The sequence below is a fragment of the Thunnus albacares genome, chromosome 21 (assembly GCF_914725855.1).
Source record: "Thunnus albacares chromosome 21, fThuAlb1.1, whole genome shotgun sequence".
Taxonomy (NCBI): domain Eukaryota; kingdom Metazoa; phylum Chordata; class Actinopteri; order Scombriformes; family Scombridae; genus Thunnus; species Thunnus albacares.
The window spans coordinates 19,115,240-19,136,108 of record NC_058126.1 but is presented as its reverse complement, the minus strand read 5'-3'; the positions used below and the strand labels follow the sequence as shown (position 1 = coordinate 19,136,108).

The window sequence follows — 20,869 nt, the reverse complement described above, 5'->3', positions numbered from 1 at the left end:
AAGCTTTAACCCAAACTTTCACTATGGCTCCATCATCTTTGCTCAGAGAAGACAACAATGTGCTTAAAATGATAGATTTGAATCGAAGATTTAAATAAGGATTAAGTTAGGGTTGGTTAATGGTTGAACAATATAATAATGGTCCGTGCACGGTCCTCACAAGAATATGCATCCAAACATATGTGAATGTGGGTGTATGAGCATGGATAATCCACCATTTATGCACCTAATGAGTGGATTATGTAGCAAGCCACAGCCACTGATGATACATATTACACTGAAATACATGCACACACACACACACACACACACACACACATACATATATATACACACACACACACACACATTCCCCCTTGCAGAGCACGGAAAAGCCTGCGCTCTGTAATTAGTCTCGAGCCGTGGTAAGCCGATGACTACACTGGGTTGACCTTTTGACTCAGAAACCCTCTGTGGCTGACAGCCAAGCCCCAGCCCAATCCCAACTGTATTAGGTTTAGATATTTGGGATTTAAAGCCACCCCTCCCAACCATGTCCCATTCAAGTCCCTCACGGCTTACGTCACTCTGGGCCAAAACAACAACAAAAAAAAAAGAGAAAACAACTCCTCGCCTTCTCTGATGTTTTGCCAACATGTCGAATCGGACCCATGAAGAAACTCACCATCATTGTCACTAGGCATATAATCAGGGTTAGACTGTTATGTCTTGTGTTATTTATAATAGTACACTGGCTGGTTTGTGGGAAACTATTAATATTATTCCAATGAGAAATCTTAAGCTTCAATATGTTGCTAATATACTTCAAAGAAGAGCATTTTCCAGCCAGTGATGGCTCTGTTTTAGCATCAAAAATCAGCCGACTTAAAGACAATAAACACTGGCAAAGTCAGTTTTTCTTAATTGGAATTTGGACTTCAGGATCTAAAATTTGTAGTTTCAAGGTTGTTCCTCCAGTACTCTCCCCAATGCCATCTCTTCAGTTTACTATTCTCTTTCTTTCTTATCACACTGAGAGACTCGACAGGAATGAAAAAGAGCATCACTTATTCATTGCGATTCCTACTAAAGTGAGGCACTTATCTACTGCAAATCTGTCACATGAATAACACATCAGCAGATAGAGACGGTGATTCCGATCACTTCTTAGCAGGTATAGTACAATGCTCAAGAATGTACAGACTAGACTACCACAGAGAAATGGCTTAATTGGAGCCTCGTGAAGGATATTTGACTGTATAAATGTCAGTGACTCTTTATAGGGTGGATGTTAAGTCCTCCAATCCACGGGTGTAAAAAGACAGACAGACTGCATTAATATCCACGGGTTCGCTGAAAAAGCTTGACGTTTCAGCCAAATTCTTCCAATGAAAATAGACAGCTTGTAAAAGTTGGGAGAGGTACAGAAATTGAGGCAAAATTTATGCAAGCTGAACAAGTGTCTGGAGATAGAGTTTATAGCAAATAAAAAGAGACAGAAGAGAGAAAGGAGATAAAGAGAAGAAAGAAACGGCTCAGTGACTTAAAAAATCACTTGTGGAGGAAACGGGGTCACACTGCTCTGCAGCTGAAGACCCTTCTTCAGGCCATTTCACACGATGGCATAATGTGCTCAATGGAGCCGTTTTTAACATCAAAATATCACTGTCAAATTCATTGTGACACAGTAGCTAGTGCAATTATTGTAAACAAGCAACCAGAGCTGTGACAACTGATAGCTTCTTATGGGAGATATATTGCTGGTGCAGAGGATTGTGAACAAATTCATTTAAAGGAATCGTTTGACATTTTGGGAAATATGCTTATTTGCTTTCTTGCCAAGAGTTGGAGACAACATTGATACTGCTCTCCTGTCTGTATAGTAAATATGAAACTTGTGATGCAGTTAGCCTAGCTCAGCACAAATACTTGAAACGGGGAGAAACAACCTGTGCAAAGTCAATCTGTAGATTACTTCTCCATTAATCGATTTGTTTGGTTTATAAAATGTCAGAAAATGGTAATAAATTTTGATAACTGTTTGCCACAGCCCAAAGAGATGTCCTATAATGTCTTGTTTTGTCCAATCAACAGTCCACAACCTAAAGATATTTAGTTTATTATCATAGAGGACTAAATTTGGAAATTTTCTTCTTAAGAAACAACTAACAATTAGTTGCAATCGTTGCAGCTCTAGTCCAAAGGTAACAAAATTCTTCAGCAGCACCTCTCAAGCTCACTAATAAATTATATCTTGCGTGTTTAATCTGTACAAAAAGAGTTTACAGGGAGTTACGTACAAGACTACAAGAAGAAGCTCAGCCAAGAAACCATTTCCAGCTTGTAATGCCAACTTGTTCTTTTCACATTTCAGTGTTTGTGTGGATCAAACAAACCAAATATAACATGTTCATCTGTGAGATTTTTTGCCTGCTAGCTATTTCCCCGTTTCTAGTCGTTATGCTAACATAAACTAATGGGCGGTTCCCTATAGCTCTTTATTTAATGCACAGATGTGAGAGTGGTATTCAGTTTTTCCTCTAACTCTTGAAAAGAAAATAAATAAGTGCAATTCTCCAAAAACATCAAAGTATTCCTTTAACATGTTTGCTAATGTCTAAAACCCTGATGTGGTTGATGTTTCCACACAGCTATAAGGCCTGTAGGAGAGTGACATTGGGAGAAAGATACCATCCTTTTATTTCCTGCTTTCTCTGCCCTTACAGATATGAAGATATCCCGTACACTCAGGCTGCCGCCACCATCCTTAAACCTCTGGACACTATCTACCACAGTCCACATTCGATTCATTACAGCAGACAGCGATCACACTCACCACCAGTTATATGAAAAGGTTGGACGGTCGTCACTGACATCAGAAGGCACCAGCATACCTGTGTCTTCACTAATAAGGCCTTGCTATGTAAGTTGCTGAGTTATTTAACATCTTTAGTTGAGCTCAGAGTTAATAACCATGACCACATCACAGATCACAGAGCAGGTTGGCTTTAAAAGTTCCTCATACAGACTCTGAACTGGGGAAAACTGGTTTCAGGTAATACCTCATTACTGGAATGAACTGCAACACAGCTTAAAGTTAGAGACACTTGTTCCTCTGAGGAGCTTGAAAGTTTTAACAGCTGATACTCTTCATAATGTTTGTGATGAGAATGAAAAGTCTTATTGTGATCCTGTGTACATATAACCTGTTCTCAGGTCTCTCTTGCAAAAGAGATCTTGATCTCAATGAGATTTCCTGTATAAATAAAGCTTATAATAATAGATACTAGTTCTTAGAGCCAATAAATCCTTCAATTATTTTATTGTGTACATTGTCTCATTCATGTATCGAATACCACCTACCACTTCTCTATAGAAACAAGCATATATACTGCATTTATTTGTTAAATTGATCTAATTATGCTATGAAAATGTAATGCCCAACATGATTTAAGTAGTAATTTACAGACAAGTTGAGTATAAGTTCACCTGAGCGGAACTAGTACAAGTCCTGATACTGCAGAAGCTCTGGTCACATCAGCTGCATGAGTTAAGGGAAGGACTGTCTGTCTTTTTCAATCTCCATCTTGTTCCATCCCTCAATCTTGAGTCAGCCTTTCTGCCTCCTGGGGCCATTTGAGGTCAGTGTTGTCACTTTCTTTCAGTTGCTTATGTAAGACACGCTATGGAAGTCAGGGACGTCCTGTTGAACCTGGGGCCAACAAACAAAGCCAAGGCAGTTTGCACTGCCTGGCTAATTATCAGCTGAAAAGTATACATAGACTACACAGGAGATGGTGGAGTGTGGAAAAGAGACGGGGAGGGTTTAAGGCAGACAGCGAAAGATGAAAGAGACGAAAGAGGTAAATGTGAGGGGATAGTGTACAAGATGAGAAAAGAAGCGAGATGAAGGCGAGAGAAAAAGTTATGGGAGGAAGGAAAAGATGTGTGGGAGACAAGGGTTCGAAAGAGTAGATAAATAGAAATATAAAAAAGATGAGGTAAACCGAGGAGAAAGGGCATCTGGAGTGATGGCTACATGAGGAAAAGTAGAGAAAAAACTGGATGATAAAGAGAAGGGGAAAAACTGAGGCGAGGAAAATGATAAGGTTCTGTACTATTTGTTATCTTGTGTTCCAATGTTTCCGCAATCACAAAAGATGGATATGATGAATTATACAAGTCTAACCTTTGACCTTGGCATTTATATCATCACTCTCCTTGTCAGTGGCCGTATCTCAGTCCAAAACACAAAAAAATAAAGCGGAAAATAGAGCGAGGGGGCTTCAGCTGCAAGATACAGTTGAAGAAAACAATGTCAAAACATTCAGGAGATGAAATTTATTACAAAGCTCTGTGGGGGCATGTGTGGTAACCCGCTGAGGGCAACAGTTTTTTACTTGTGGGGGAAAAACAAAAGAAAGTGAATCCTATATTATCATCTGTGCCATCCACTGGTTTGGGCAAGAATTTAGCATAAAAGTAACTCATCTGAAGCAACTATTTAAGGCACAAAAGCTAGATTTGAAGTAGCAAAGCACAAAATTCCAATTGTGATAAATAATTTAAACATTTTTTCTATGTTAAGTGGGCAACGATCACACTGGAAGCCTGTGGTGGCAGCAGAGTGCCAGCAAGACGGCACTCTCTTCAGGATAGGTCAAGGTTGCAGCTGATGAGATAGTATAGCCGAGAAGGAAAGGGGGGAAAAAAAAACAGAAATAAAGAAAGGAAGATCGAGTGGAAAAGGTGGAGGAGGAGAGTCACTGGAGATTTATGATCAGACGTAGCTCTCTCTGTCTTCCCCCACAGGGGTTGCAGTAAAGTAAACAGGGGTTGTGATTAGAAACCAGAAAACTCTACCTGCTCTTTCTCCATAATTTACCGGCTCCCTGCACATGCCACTGCTGCTACAGCCTGTCTGATGGTTGGGGGCACACGTGACGTGGGAATACAGGTTTCAGACATAAAAACACACACAGATAAACACACACTGGCCCACAAATCAGGCATGGGGCCCTGGACACTGCTGTTCAATTGCAGTAATAGCTCAGGTTGTCAGCGCAGGCCTCCAGGGGGCTGTAACCCTCTCTGCTTCCTTACTGTTTAACTAAGCGCCTGTGGTTCACTCGATTCATGACATTTGACATGAGCTACCAGCAAGGGCCACCAGCACTTGTTGACTTCACTGTTCCTCAAACCCTACAGCAAGTTTTCTTCAGCTTTCGGATTACACACTCTTGACTATTTTTGTCCAGTATAGACAAATTACCAGCGCTATCAAGGGACCAATTTTTCTCTCTGCAGTCAGGAAGTCTTTCGAAAACACAACATCCTCTGCGACTTCAGCACCACATCAACATCTAGAACTAACGAAACCCCACAGAGAAAACGATTAAAAACCCTCACTCCTCTTCTTGTCACCCAGCAGACATGAACAATTTCTAACTCCCCCACGCTATAACTCGGAAGAAACCTCCTTTCAGAAAACACAGCTGCAACTGTTACTCCTGTTATCACGTTGCGGTTGTTTTGCCGTCCGAGTCAAAGCAAGCATAAGCACTCTCTTTGTCCCAGAGGAACTCAAATGTTTCCCATTGTTCAGCTCCCACAACTTCCTGAGTGGCTGACACCGCATTTTCAGCATTTGTCTTGGAAAATCTTGTGCTGCATGGTAACGTAAATGCAAAAAGGTGTCAACTGCAATTGCAGGGATGTTTTTGGTGGCTCAGTGCACTGGGAACATGTAGGGCAATGGTTCCCAACCTTCTGTCTGACGTACTGCCACAGCCCTGTGAGATAAACTCAAGTACCCTGTCTTCTTTCAAATGTGTTCATTTGGATTGATTTTAAACTGGATGTTATTTAACACTATTAATTATATAAAAGTAGATAATGGTATAAGAGTTTTTTTTTCATACAATTGAATTGTCAGTGTTCAGGTCAGTTTGGATAAGTTTACCCTTACTACTACTACTACCACTACTAACACCTGAAATGGCAGAGTCTGGAGGTTTCAACCATTTCTCTATTACTTTAAGTTATTCAACTATTTACCCAACACTTTTTGCTTTTTTAAAAAGGTCCAGTGTCTAGAATTTAGTGGCATCTAGTGGAATGTAATTTTCATAAGTATGTTTAATTAGTGTATAATCACCTGAAAATAAGAATCATTGTGTTTTCGTAACCTTAGAATGAGCCCTTTATATTTACAGAGGGATCGGGTCCTCTTCCACGGACTCCGCCATGTTGAACTGCCATGTTTCTACAGTAGACCAGAAAAGACAAACCAAACACTGCCTCTAAAGAGTGCCTTCATGTTTTTTGTGGCCACCGTAGGTTCCCCTACACACTTGGAAATGGAGGGTGAGGGGAGGGCTATTCACTTGGTTGCAATCTGCAACCTCACCACTAGATGCCACTAAATCCTACACACTGGTCCTTTAAATGTTTATCCAATACTTTTAGCTATTTCAACCACTTTCCCTATATTTTAGCTCTCTATTTCAACCAAACTACTACTGTATATACACAACTTAATTTTTTCTACTGTTTAACCACTGCTTTTAGCAGGCAATTTTAACCATTTATCGAAAACTGTTTAGACTTACCTGTTCGCTTCCTAACTAGTTTTCATGCATTCATAATCACAACATGTAGGTGTTTACAGCTAACTCAATATATGGATGCATTTCTTTTAAAATCCTTATTTCTATTTTTTCAAATTAGCTGAGGTACTCCAAAATCTTTCCACGTACTCCTTTGCAACTGCAGGAATACCCTGTGGGGTGCAGGTACCCCTCGTTGGGAATCACTGATTGTCTGTTGGGTGTTCTGTCTCACTAGTTCATTAATCTGTGTGATCCAGAGAGAAAATGAAAAACAAAAATTAAGCTGGTGACACTGCTGTAAGGTATTTTTCTGTCCCTGACACTGGCTGAAATCTCAACCCGTGGAGAGCAGGAAGAGGAAAGGGAAGGAAATCAGCTGTTATCCACTTGCCCCAGTGAAGTTCACAATCCTGACACTGAATGTTGTTTCTCTGAGCCAGTATGTCATCAGAAATCAGTACAACCTTGACCCTGATGGAAGCTGGAGATATATGAAGTGAGAAAGAAAAGCAGAGAGTCCAGTGAGGGAGCAGAGACAGTGAAACAGAGTGTGAGTCAATGAGAGCACTGGTCGTTCAGGAGTGCTGTGCTGTACACTGACAAGCTGCCAGAGGATCTCAGCCCAGTGGTTCAGTGCCTGGCTCAGAGGGCCCCCGGGCAGATGGAGCTCTGCTGGCTGTCAAACCAGAGCTGTGTGCCTAACCTGACAGAGTGACCATTGTGAAGAAAGCAGCCAAACTACAATGGCTGCATTCTGCTTGCTTTGCTTTCACACCCTCTCTGCTTCCAACATACCCTCACAGGACAAGACAGAAACACACACTGTGCGCCATTGGGTACATTTTACCAAACTACCTTACAGTAACACAAGTATAAATAAAAAGATTTTCAGAGGTAAAACTCCAGGTCTTTCCATAACCAAGTTGGAGGGAAATGTTACTCCCAACCACCAATATCCAATAAGGAAGCATATCAGACAGACTACCTCTACAGAACAAAGCAATAGTGTAAATTTTGCTGAATTGCGGCCCATGTGGCCCAAATGATAGTGTAAAAACACAAGTCAGTAATGTCAGTTAAACAGCAGTCTATTTACTGGTCATACCAGACCAAGTAAGACTGTAGCTTCAAACCACCCGTATCAAACTGAGCAATAGTCCGTATTATTGATAAAACATTTAACTTTAATAATAATGGGATCACAGGTCCCATCTAGCAGCATCTATATCTATAATGTTTAATTATGATCAGTCAAGAAACATACAATTTAAGTGAGTATGAGTATACTCTCTGGTCGGGCTGGTTTCCATTGTTTTCCATGATATTAGGATTGAAAGTATCATTTCATGTGATAAAAGTGTCATTCATTCATAAAGTTACTGCACAGCAAACTCATCACATTCTTTGACCTTTTCTGACTTTGTAATAATGCCTGTTATTCTAAGAATACCATGATGAGCAGTAATGGAGATGCAATGAACCCATTGTTAGTGTAGTTACCCCCGGAGTTAATCAAAGCCCTCACCCTCCAACCCTCAGCACCATCCAACATCCATTGAGTTATACTATCTTATAGACAAACACTCTATTGTTCCACTTGCTCTCCTCCCTCCCCTCTTCCTCTATCCCTTTCCTCTTTGTCTCTCTCTCTATCTCTGAGCGCCCCTCGCTCCAGGCTGTTGACATTGGTTGAGCAACATTTGTGCTGTTGAATCCATTACACTTAATTCTCGCAAGCTTGTCAGAGAACAAAACCCCAGCTGATGGGAGCAACATATGTACACTGGAGTAATTATTTATTTACAGAAACTGCTACAGACTGAAATTCTTTGTGTGGAAAGGTGCCAGGGATCCAAATATTGGCCGTTCCTGTGGACTTGAGGTAAATAAACCAGCAGAAAGGAGAGAGAAAATGCTGCCAAGGAAAGGACATCCTTTATTCTTGTCATGTTTATCTCTGTGCAGCACCTGTGAGTGAGACGGGGATCTGTGTACATTTTCATTGTGATCATTAATCATTAATAATGCATTTGCAAGCAGCAGTGTGTGCACGTGTGCATTCACAATTGCGCACACACACTTCTGCAGCTGTGTCTATGAACAGCACAAACAACAAACAGTTGTGTTTCTTAACCACAGAAATGCCAGAGAAAACTTCAAAAGTCCAAACTCAGCTTGTACCAGTAGACTAGACAGCAAGATAATGATAACAGAATTTTCAGTGAAGCTACACAACCCAAAAGATTAGAAAAATATACTGCAGCGTGTGGGGCATCACTTTGGACTTTTCTTTGGTCATTAAGATTCTCTGGTACGTTCAGCATAGTGATGACCTACCAACCAACTTTTATTTCAATAAATCCTCAACTCAGCTTGTTAGTCTTCAGTCATTTTTTTTATCTCTTCTTGTGGAGTAAAAGAAAATGTTCACTGCTTTTCCACAGTTTCCAACTAGCATTTGTCCATCAATGCTTACTATAGAGTAGAAGTGGAAGTGGCAGTCGAAATACAACAACTGAGAGAAGTTGAAGTCGCACATAAAACAAAAGTGCTGAAAGAAGGTGAAGTTTCCGTCTCTTTTAAGTGTTTTCAGCGCTTCCACTTCAACTGAAATATCAACTATTTTAACCACTTACAAGTCACGATTCAGCTGCTTTCACCATTTACTCTTTAACTGCTTTCATCTTTTTTTAAGTTGACAAATCAGCTGCTTTCACTGGTTCCACCCAAACTAACATTTTGACTTAATTAATCTCTCTTCACTTGCCATTTCTCCTTTCAGTGTTCACACATTGACTAACACCTCAAACCCTTTCAGGCCTCAGGTCTTCTCCTTTGAACAACAACAAAAAACTCCCCATAACTTCCACTGTTCATACTTGATTTATTCCAACTGCTTTCAGGATTTCCACTTCAACTGACATGTCCACTTTCAACTTCTCGTCTACTTTCAGTACCTTCAAGTGATACTTCAATTTGACTCGGGGCTTACACTTAAAATTGACACTTCAACTTCTTTCAGCACTTCCATTTTAACTGCCAATTTAACTTTCAGTATTTGTATTTCAACTGTTACAACTTCAAATATTTCAGTACTACAGCAGCAAGCATGTGCATTTTCTTCATAAATTTGGCATTTCTATCTTCTTGTCTTCTTGTGTAGTAATAGAATATGTTCACTGTTTTTCCACAGTTGCCAAAAACCTTCTCATCACAAACTGGATAAACAGGTGCAATATCAGGATCAAGATTTTCTTCCAGGATGCAGAACTACAAATCAGATAGTGAGATGACTAATGCTGCCTTTGTGCATGTGCTTCAGAGTTTCTAGCCTGAGGTCTTAATGTAAGTAGGTTATGAGTGGCTGTCTGGGTTGCAGCAAACACATTTTCCTTTAATGATCCAAATAGTAGCAAAAGCTGAGATTTCATTAAAATATGAGCTGCTTGGTGTGCCAAAGCATCCTTTAAGATTAAAAAAAATGTTCTCTTAGCCATATTGTCATTTAACATTTCTATCACCAGTTTTGAATACAAAAATGGGCATATGTAAAACATCACAAGAGACACAAGTGATATTCCTTGAAGAGTGTTAAAATATGTGTGTTCTCAGAAGGAGATGTACCCTAGGCAGTGTTGTTTACACTTTTTGTTTGCTACGGATTATGGGTACGAGGTTATGAGAGCATCTGACTGACTAGTGGGAGGGCAAGCCTCCCCAGGTGCGCGATTTGTGTGTGTGTGTATGTGCTCCTGAGTGTGTAAGTGTGTGCGTGTGTGTGTACTCATATGTGGGGGCGGAAGAGAGTACTGCCGCCCACGTGGAAGTTAATGCTGCTGTCAGTAGGCGGCCGTCTATTTCTAGTGGCGGCCTGGTGGGCAGGAACGCATGGTGATGTCTCTGCTTTCTTACTCTTCGCTTGATTTTCTTTGTGAAAGTGTGAAAGCAACACTAAACTGCAAATCCCTTATGCTTCTTGAAAGTGATATTCATAATTGGAAAATTTAACTAATATGGTTACATAACCACCGGAGACTTTTTCTCACTAAGTAAACAATGTATTAAAGGTACCTATCTACTGTGGCACATTCAAAAGCTAGTATCACTACATTTATTGTGATGTAAATGAACAACAGCATGATTGAGACACTTATCTCACACCTGTGTTATTGTAACAGCTAATATTACCCAAAAATTAAGACCACATTTCCTATAAACTCTGTGACTTCTTGCCATAAAAAGCATTGCTTCCTGCACCTCACCCCTTCCTGATGCTACTTTTTTGGCTTTAGTTAAGAGCTTACACACTAGATTTTTTTATTCTTCCATGAGTCTTTAACTCCTGTCAGCCAATGCTGCCAAGTCCTGAAAACAGCTCCCAGTTTGTCCCATGAAGCAGTTTTTACTTCTTTATTTATTTGCTGTAAAGTAACCCATCAGAATTTCCAACACAGATAGAGGGTGCTAGTCCTTTCAGTACTGGTCACTATAAATACTGATTTCTTCAAAGAGGTAGGTTATGGCTTCAGATTGATGAAGGGACACGATGAACCAAATAAATCTTTAACCAAAGATAAATAAATAAAAAACCTGAAAGTATATGAATGCTATTTCCTGCATATACTTACCTTTGTATAAATCTAGTACTTCTAACACCTAGAATTACAGCACTATACCTACTTGAACATTTTGTTGTTCTGTCAGGCCATGTGCAGCCCCAACAACCTCCACCAATCACAGCATATAATAGCCTTTATGTAACCTGAGAGGCAAAGCTCAGGGCAAAAAACATACTGAACTGTATGTAGTACAGTGGATCACATATCACACATATGCATTGTACTGTATAACACATATATAGGTATTGTGTTTTATAGAACTGCATCAAGTATATTCATCATGTTGAACTGAATGATGGACTGTGATTTATTATGTTCCACTGTATCATATCATAGTGTTACATCATGTAATGTCAACTGTCATACTGCATCCTTGAAATAAATTGCCAACAAGCTAGGGAGTTCTTCCAACACCCTTGAAGTGTTTGTGTATGTGTGTAGCCTTCTGTGCTGTTTTACCGCCTGTGTCCTCCTACAAAGTCCTCTACTTACAGTAACCCAACCATCAATACTGGTCCTACTGCCTGCCCAAATGTAGCCATGCTGGACGTCCTCAGGACTCACACATACACATTCTTCCAGTAAAAGATAAAGATCTGTTCCTGTGGAAAGAAAAAGCATCAGAATCTCCCCATTTATTTTCTCTGGGAGATAGAGAGAGGCAGTGGCGCAGTAGGGGAGATAGAGGGACAAAGAAAGAGACAGAAGGACAAAGATAAGATTGAAGATCTTTGAAGAACCTACAGAATGATGAAAGAAGGTTTTCTGAAAAGCTGAACAACCTTGAAACAATTAAGTGTGATTTCACTTTTCTGGATTACCCTTTAACTGAGCAACAGTATGGAGACAAAAACCCAAGATGAGATATATGTTTGAATCTTTCCAGTCTAATTTATGACACATAAAGCAAATGTCTCTACTATGCAGACGACGTGCTTCTTTATCACTAAAGAAGGGCTTCAATGGGGCCTGGACCTTCTTGGTTATTACTGTAAGATTTGCACCTTGACACAGAGTCCTGCACAGGTCTAGTTTTGCAAACCTGCACTGGCAAAGCTCAGTACTGAAACTGATCCGTTACCAGCAATTATCTCCATGTCAAACCCAGACCTGCCAGGACCCATAAATATAAGAAAGACGATCCAACCTATGTTTAAACACATAGGCTACACAGTCACTTACTGTGCTTTATTTTTACTTTTTGCACAATCATTATCTGTGTTTCTGCAAGAGAGGCAGTACTGCACATTCACTGACATTCACACATGCTTAGACTGCTCCCTTGTATGCCATATAACAGTGTGCAATATACTCTGAAGTTTCATAGTAATCTACTGACAGGCTCCACTTCACTTCAAAATAAAAAAAACCCGGCGGCTGATTAGATTTGATAATATTAGCTGATTTAGATATTAAAAATACTGCAAATAATTTCTTTGTTGTTACCTGCTACCCACCCGCATTTAGTTCATTTTTAACCATTGCCCATGAATTTACATTATTATATTTTTTACCTGTTATTCAACTTTTTTGCAGGTTATCCACAACTCCGTGGCTCTGACTTGATTGTCAATGTTAAGACAAAAAACTCAATTTCTTAAAACATCAAGGTTAAAGGGAAATTCCGTAAAATTTCATATAGCTGGGAATCAAACAGAGAAGTAGTTTTACAGAGGATTTTATGCAATATTTCTGAGGAAACTCAAACAGAAGACAAACCATCATTTCATACCATTAATCATTCAATTCAAATCCGAATTCCACTTAGAACAATTAATGGACTTCACATTAACACCATTTATGTGGAAACAAAGACTGTTTTCCTCAGAATTTCACAGTCTTCTCTGATACCAGGACAGAGGGAGAGTTACAAAATAATGAACTTAACAATGCACTGGAGAGCAGAGCAGACTATGTTGAGACAAAATGCACTTATGCTCATGCGGCAACGCCGTCTGGTCCAGTCCAGAGTGAGATATAGGGATTTCTCTGCAAAAGTATACTTAAAGGTCCAAAGAAAAGCTCCATATCCTTTAGTCCCCAACACTCAAAAAGGTGTGTAGCCAAATCAAAAATAGTGGCATTACCTCTGAAGACTATCAAGGCCTTTCCTGCTAAGAAGTGGACACAGGAGTTCCCGCTGACATCACAAACCTGAGCCAGTCACAGGACACGAACAGTGACAGTGACAGTCACTTAGAAACGCAGACCAAATTATTACTAAGAAAAACAAAAATACATCACTCTCTGAAATGGAATGACATATCCAAACACAAACTGTAATAAAACATAGCTGCAGACTAACTGACCAGAGTACCTGATAAGAAATCTAAAAAAAGACCATGACAATGCACAGACTTTAGTGCGACCATACTCTGAAAGCAGACAAACAAAACTTGCTCTCCAGACAAACTCAACTTCCTAAAACTTTGTCCAAACAACTGGCAGAGACATTCTTTTTGGAAACATGTGGAAAAATATACAATGTAATTCCAATGTCTGGACAACAGGGATAAATTACGCCTCAATCTTGGGTACTGCTGGCCGTTAAAATATGTTACTGCCTGGCACAAAAAATGGACGGCCCAGCAGGAAACATCACCTTATGAATCAAGCAAATAATCTGTTTCTCCTTTTCTTTCTTATTACTTTTTCTTACATTAAAAGTCTCCAGGATATCTGAATCAGTTTTGTTTTTTATTTTCTATTTTTTTTTTGCCAGTTTCTTTTGCAGTCATTATTATTTTAACAGTACTTGAATGGTGCTTTGGAAACACATCAAATGCTAACAAGAACCCACTGATCTTAATGGAGAAAGTGGGAGCAAAAATGACTAGGGAGGACACAACAGAAAAAGAGAAACAGGGTGGAAAACACTGAATCCACTGCTTCCTCTTCATCACCCAGTAGGAGTAGCAACCTAAAAATAAACCTGCCACCATATGCTCTTCGACTCCTCAATCTCTCTTCCTTTCTGCTCTCTTGTACTCTACCTGCTTTAACATCTAAAATATTCTCTTTTCTATATTTCCTACATTGTTTTTTATCCTTTACAATACCCTGACTGAGGCAGCTGGGCTCCACATGACAGTGACTGCCCACTGAAGCTGAAGATTGATCTTTCATTGTCTTCTGGTAACACACCCAAACTGACGACCACTTGGAATGTACAATCAAGTTACAGAACTGGACACCGATGATAAACTGCTCTGCCAATCGACAACAGGGAGCCGAGCTTTCTCCTTCGCAGAGCAACAACCATCAATCAATCAGCTGATCAATGTCAAGCCCATCCCGACAACTCCACCCTCAGCCAATCATCACTTTGTTATTGAGTGCCCTGCCAACCGGGCCCCTGTTATCCAATCCCAATACCTGGTAACATAAATTCTTGGCCTATTTTTCCTCCTTGTGATGATGTGTTTTTCTAACCTCTTTGGTTCATTTTGGGGGCAAGGGTGAAGAAAATAATAAAGCCCAGGAATCTCTCATTTCCTGTGTGTAGGTCTAGCTCGCATGCTGTGTTATGTTACATACTTTTCACTTCTACTACCGGAGGTCCTTGAAGGCATACCAGGCCTTATAAGTCACCCTCGGGTGAGGCTGGGTGTTTGTGCGTCAGTCATGGTATGCAGCAGCAGTGGTGATGAAACTTTTTTTTCTTTTTCTTTTTTTTTTTTTGAAAAATCAAATCAGCATCAGTATGACTCAAAGTCAAAATGGAATCTGTCTTATCTATTCATGCATGCATCACTTTGATTTTTCACAAAGAAAAACACAGCGGCTTCAGCCCACAAAGATGACCTTGTGATAAAGCTGGGATGAACGTCTGCTTGTTCGCCTTTTTTGTCGCGCAGAAATGGAAAACTGTCAAATAAAACGCCTTCTGTAAATGCGCTCCCTTTCAAAGTGATCGTGACATATTGAGATCTGATGAAAAGACAATCTAATCATCTCAATCTCAGCTACAGTTTTTTTTCTCTTTATCCTGTGTTCACACTAAATCCCTCCACAATCCTCTCCTTTCTGCCCTCCAGCGCTCTGCCTCTGCAACCCGTTTTTTTCCTTTGTTGAAACATTTTCCATGATGTTTCATCCAATCATATTCCATCTTCTTACTCTCCCTTTGTGAATTTCCAATCCAACCTCTGCCCTCCTCCATTGCAATCTATAATGTCTTTAGTTTATTCCGTTAAGCATCTATCTGTCCCTCAGTCTACACAGCTATTCATCTATCAGTCTCTACAGCCAAGCAGGCTAGGAATGTAGGGCAGCTGTAGGAGCTTCAGGATCACTCCTCTCTGTTTTGCCCCCAGGGATGTCCCACTCTCAATAGGGATATTGGCTGATTACCCACCCCCATGCACTCCTTCCCTGGCTCCACTGTTGTCTCTCACTCTGTGTTATGCAGGCTAAAATAATGCTAGCAGTGATCATTGTGCAATCCTTAACACAATAAATGTGTGAATTCTCACAGTTAAAGATAAAATGAGGCTGTCTACAGTACATCCAAGGACAGAGCACGTCAATCAATGTGTTTTCTCCTTAAACATGTTATTTATTTTTTATAATGTGACTTTGTCCTTCTCATAAAGCTCAAGAGAGAGAGGAAATGCTGGGAGAGAACGGCAGGTAAGTCAGTCCAAGGTGCCTACAGGTTTGAGATTACATAACAGTGTTGTTATCTGCCTCCTGGATGGATGCACGAAACAAACTGTTTGCCAATCATCTTGGATGTTGCTCAATTTTGTAAAATCAACAATGATGCTGATATATCTTGTATACAGTATCTATGAACATGTCAAGTGCAAACCCAGCTGCCAGGTTTCATACAGTATATCCACTTTATCTTTTCTGCCAACTGGATATGTATTTGTTCTTCCACTTTGTTAACAAAACCACTCTAATATGAACGGGTTTTGATTATGACAGCATACAACCCACAAACAACTTCTTCAAGCCAAAACTGGATCTCTAATCCACTGTTGGAAATGTTTGTTCATTTAAATATTGCTTAAACAAATCCTTTCCCTCGACTGCAAACCCCATTGTTTTATAAAGCAGCACCAAAGGCTGACGCACAAGAGAAATGAGGGAGGGAGGGTGGAAATGTGTAAATCCGTCTGTTAGTCTTCATAAAAAAGGATTTCTCCAAACCTCTGTCAAACACACTTTACTCGCTGGAGCTCTGAACTCTTTTCAGGCACAATATGCTGCATAGAAAAAGGTTCTGGCTCTTGGTTTGGGGTTTGGCACGTGTGTGTCTTTGTGGTGTCATCACGGAGTCCACTGTCAACCGTAGCGCTTGTTACCACACACGGCACAGAGGAGAGTGTCTAGTGTGAAACAGAGGGGATAAAAAGTGTGTGCTGTATCCTTCTCGAATGTCAAGGCTGCTGTCTGCGAGGACTGCCTTCACGGTGAAATGTTATTAACAGTGAAGGAGATTGTTGCACTTTACAGGTGCGGATAATCATTCTTGACGCAATTACTCATACAGATGATGACATGGGCATACACCTAAAGACAGACTTGCCTTGAAGGTACTATTCTGGTGTCACATTTAAAGTGCAGTTTTTTCTAGATAGCTGTATGTGCATTTTCTATTCAAATATCCACATTATGCTGATAGTTGTGCAGTACAGAAGCTCAAGATGTTCTAACCTCTGTTTAGCTGGAACTTTAATGCTGTTCAACATCTGTGATGTTAAACCTCAGATTTCTACACAGTTAGAAACATAACAAGTGTGCATCCTGGTATTAATTCAGTTATAAAATCTAAATGCGCCACGTAGTGTTTCTCCTGTCCAGCTGCTGTCAGCTGAAGAGTCAAACACACTGGGCAGTAGAGGAGGTTGTACCAGCGAGCCAACTTTGCTATTTTATTATTACATTATATTATTGTTAGTCATTCACATTTACATTGATCAAGGTTAAACGTGAAATATAAATAAGATAATATTACAGTGAGGTTTCTTACGTCCTCGGCCCCCACCAAAAAAGTGCATGAAATTATTATTTATTGGTCAAAGTAACTCCTGTAAAATGAGCTATCCCATTCTGAGTTGGACGTGGGAAAAAACATTTGTTTCAAATCAGTATTCTGAATGTATTCATTTAACTAAATAGCTGAGTAATGAGTGACACATGACACGTGAAGTACCTTTTTTAATTTTTTTATGACTTTAACTTGTCTGGTGGGGCAAGTAAACTTCTCTTCTACCTGCCCTAAAAAAAATCCACTTGTCCCAGACAAGCGGACAAGCCTTAATGTTGAGCCCTGATTGGGATTCTGATTTTTATTACTTGGCCAAGATGATAATGTCTACTGTACATTATTGGCTAGATGAAGGTGATGAGGCAGTGATTGTAGAAAAGCTAAATGGCACTTAGGCACTTGCAGATGAATTAAACTCTGTGGTGGTGACAACTTGAAATAAACTGTGAAATAGATGTATTTATTCCAACAGATATTAAGTTCTTGCAAGAAATTCCTCAGATCAGATGCCACTTTCTTGATGCTGCCTGATTCTGCTTTTTTCACCCACTGTGTTTTTAAATGTGCAGACATCCCTCCACTTTCTCCTCTGTGATAAAAGCATCAAATCACACACACGTCTCTCTTAAAATGCCATTAGCTAATCCTAATAAGAACCTCATTTTGCTGCGCGTGCTAAAAACGACCATCCCACTGAATGTAACTTTCGAGTAATCCTCTATTCTCAGATGCCCGAGTTGCTGTGTGAGAGAAGGTCCAGACAAAACTGCGTGTGTGAGAGAGAGAGGAAGTGTGTGTGTATGTGAGTACTTAAACACGTGTATGCGAGTGTTTATCTCCATGCAGACAGGGATTAATCCTCCAGTCTGCATCAGTGACGTCATCATCCAAAACAACAACAATAACATCTACGGTGTGATGCTGCCAATGGTCGCCGTGGCGACTGATCTATCTCGACAACAGTGTGGAGGATTAGGTATGACTGGCACGGGCAGCTTACCGGACAGGAGCTCATCTCCAGTGTGTGTGTGTGTGTGTGTGTATGAATACGTGTAGTAGTAAGTTTTAAAACTGAATAAAATGAGGGAGAAGAGACGAAAAGAGAAAAGAAAAGCCAGACATCATGTGCTGTTTCTGGGCTAAAATTACATCATTCCCAGCTGTTCTCTGCAAAGCTAGGAGCTAGCTGCATGAGGTGGTAGATGGATTACAAATCCTTAAAACAAGTTGGATTGGAAATATATGGAATTATCTTTTATCAGAGATTTTGAGACAATATCTAGATTAAAATGAACATGAACACGCATGCTGTTATTAAAATGCTGACAGAAACAAGACATAACCAGGTTGATTCAAGCCTACATCTTTGCTCATGTGGGAGGTGGGATGTCTAACTGTCAGCCAAGTGGAATCACATATGGCTAATGGGCATGTTTAAGGCATAAAAAAAGGTCTTAGACACATGTTTTATCTTCCAAACAATGTTCTCCTACCTGTCAGTGCTCAGTGAAGCACCTGGCTCTTTAACTTCACTCCATCAACTCCATACAGACACAGGAGATTGTAAAACAGTGCCATCATAATTTAGGAGAATCAGTCTTTTGCTCCTTTTAGTGATGTGCTTTCAACAGTAACATTTAATGGCAAGATCTGTCAATTTCAGTGGAACTGTTGGGATTAGTGGATACACTCGAATGGGCAAAGATATGCTGGCTAGGTTTTCAATTCAAGCTCATCTTTGGTGAAATTGGAGGAAACGAATTTGCCCGATAGCAAACCCTCTTGACAGTGCTGAACTTTGAGGGGACAGAGAGTCCAAAGTGGAGGACGCAGTCATGATTTATAGATTGTTATGAGGCAGGGATTAAACTGTAGGAACTTAATTTCCTCTTAGCAATCAAGCCACGCCATCGTCTCAATGCCAAAGCTGGCAAAATGCTGAACTGTCAGAAAGCAAAACATTACAGAGTTTAATGTGTGCATTAAAAGGAAATCAGTGATGGCAGAGTATCAATATCATATCTCAAGAGACACTGTGTCATCACAAAACCAGCTGATCAATGGTTGTAACTGCATACAGCTACACATGGCAATGTTTACTTATTAGTTGTGACAATAGTAATACTTACAGTGTATTATCTTACAGGGTTTTAGTTTTAGCTTGCCAAAATCTACACAATGAGGTTTTGCTACAGTGCCAAGAAAAAACAATCTGGCAGGAGTACAGAGTACCTGATATTTGCAGCAAATGCTTTGCTAAACTAAAGTTGTTCAATATCTCAGTTCAGTTCAGATCTTTATTGTCTCTTTAAGGGGAAATGTGATTTGCATTAGAGGGCAAAAACACAAACACAACATACAAGAGGACATGGCACATTAATCACAACACTTACAGCAGCACAAAATATGTTCAGCTTCATGCTGTAGGAGCCTTCAGAGATTCATCTCAGTGTAGCAGTAGTCATCATGCAGGAGTAAGAGCACCCCCCACCACGGCAAGCAGTCAGCATTCAGCCAGTGCATGCTCATATTTGGCAAGAAAGCCAGCTGGACAGTGCGTAATAGAACTGCATGCATTATGGGATTTTCACAGAAGTGTGGGCCGCAGCAGGGCTGTATTAATATTGCATTGAAGGGCAGGGAGAGTGTGTGTCTGTATGTGTGTGTTGAAGAGAGTGAATCATAGCCTTCAATGACAGCTGCTTCTCCTTCCCCCAAGGAGCGACAGTGGGGATGACAACACTGTGTGTGTGTGTGTGTGTGTGTGTGTGTGTGTGTGTGTGTGTGTGTGTGTGTGTGTGTGTGCACGTGCTCAGGAGCTGATCTTCACCTGCACATGTGTGCACATATGTGTGTTTAAATATATTAAGAGTTTTTTATGAGTGGAATCATGTGGGTGAGTGCGCAAAAATAAAACAGAAGCATCAATAGTTTACTTGAGGTTATCACTTCCATTGTGTTATTCAACTTGCAGGAGTGATTCTAGTCGATTCGATCAAACTACGCATTCTCAAAAGCCTTAAATATAGCCGTTCACAACACATTATCTAAGCCTACAAAAGCCCCTCCGCTCCTACTTAAAATTCAGTCTTCGACATCAAGTTCCTCACTTCTATTTCCGACGCATAGTGCTCAACAGCTCCCACTCATCTCCTCTGCTCTCCTCTCTCCCCTTTCCTCTTCAAATGTTTTCTTTACTTCTCACTATGCTGCCTTCTCAGTCTTTCCCTCTCCATCTGTCTCTCTTGTGAGCTCTTGAACCTCCAATATTTGTCTAGAGATACTCTGCCATTCTCTCTTATCCTCTCTTTCTCTGTTATCTCTGCTGCTTTCCTGCTAGTAACTCTGCCTTCTTGCTCATCTTTTGTCTCATTTGTGTCCCTCTTTCATCAGGAGTCTCTTGCTCAGTCATCTCAGTCATTGTTTTTGACTCGTGACTCAGTAACCATCATGACTCCTCTTGAGTTGTCTTTATGGACCGCAGGGCAGGCTTGTCCCTTAGATTTAATTATAATTCAAAGAGCAACGCTGAAAACATCCATCCTTTAGATTCCGAGAGACAAATGTTGTCCTGCTGCCACAAGCGTCCAGTCAAGAACCAAGCATCCATTTAACTTTTGCTGCTTGCTTTGAGTGTCTTTTCTCTCGATTACATGTACTCA

General features: G+C 40.3%; 1 protein-coding gene across 2 annotated transcripts in view; it reads right to left on the bottom strand.

Annotated features, from left to right (window-relative positions):
- The window catches only part of LOC122972422 (matrix metalloproteinase-16-like), an 86,044-nt gene that overhangs the window by 30,447 nt on the left and 34,728 nt on the right, over positions 1 to 20,869 (bottom strand). The gene's annotated exons all lie outside the window — the stretch shown is intronic.